Consider the following 777-nt stretch of genomic DNA (forward strand, 5'->3'; position numbering starts at 1 on the left):
ACATGCAGTTCACCCCTCTGGCTGGCTTTCCCCCATTCTACCACTGTCTGGATGTCAGTTCCCAGGCACTCTAGTGTTGGATTGTTGTAGGATCAGCCAACATAATTCTTCACATATGGTTTTTAGGGGGCCCTCCTCTTACTGCGGAATGGACAAAAAATTCTTGCTGCTGCCTGGTTTTGGACTGAATGAATCCATCACATGCAGTTCACCCCTCTGGCTGGCTTTCCCCCATTCTACCACTGTCTGGATGTCAGTTCCCAGGCACTCTAGTGTTGGATTGTTGTAGGACCAGCCAACATAATTCTTCACATATGGTTTGTAGGGGGCCCTCCTCTTACTGCGGAATGGACAAAAAATTCTTGCTGCTGCCTGGTTTTGGACTGCAGTTGACCCACCACGTTTGTATTCCCCTTCCTACCATTATCCAATTGTTAGATGGGTACTGGGTCTGCACACATGTGCCCTGACTGGGTTGTTGGAACAGAAGCTCTTTTTCCCTTCTGCTTCCTGGTTTTGAGGTGAAGACAGTTGGGACCCTCCTCCTACCATGGACTGGTAGATAAATACCTTATGCTGCCTTGTTTTAGACTGGAGTTGACTCCCCAAATACAGTCTGACAAGCTGTAGCCACTCTACACCACCTAGCATGTCCAATTACAAATCGGATGAGAGTTTGTTCCATCCAAATTAGCAACACATCTTTTCAACGGGCGAGAAGTATATGTGGTACAGATAGGGTGTGACACCATACATTAGGATATCACACTCTATGGG

The 777-nt window shown here is 47.2% G+C and overlaps 1 protein-coding gene across 1 annotated transcript in view; it reads left to right on the forward strand.

The window, feature by feature from the left end:
• LOC106458844 (actin-related protein 3) overlaps nt 1-777 on the forward strand; it is a 106166-nt gene that overhangs the window by 18190 nt on the left and 87199 nt on the right. The gene's annotated exons all lie outside the window — the stretch shown is intronic.

The sequence above is a fragment of the Limulus polyphemus genome, unplaced genomic scaffold (genome assembly GCF_000517525.1).
Source record: "Limulus polyphemus unplaced genomic scaffold, Limulus_polyphemus-2.1.2 Scaffold522, whole genome shotgun sequence".
NCBI classification, from domain to species: Eukaryota; Metazoa; Arthropoda; class Merostomata; order Xiphosura; family Limulidae; genus Limulus; species Limulus polyphemus.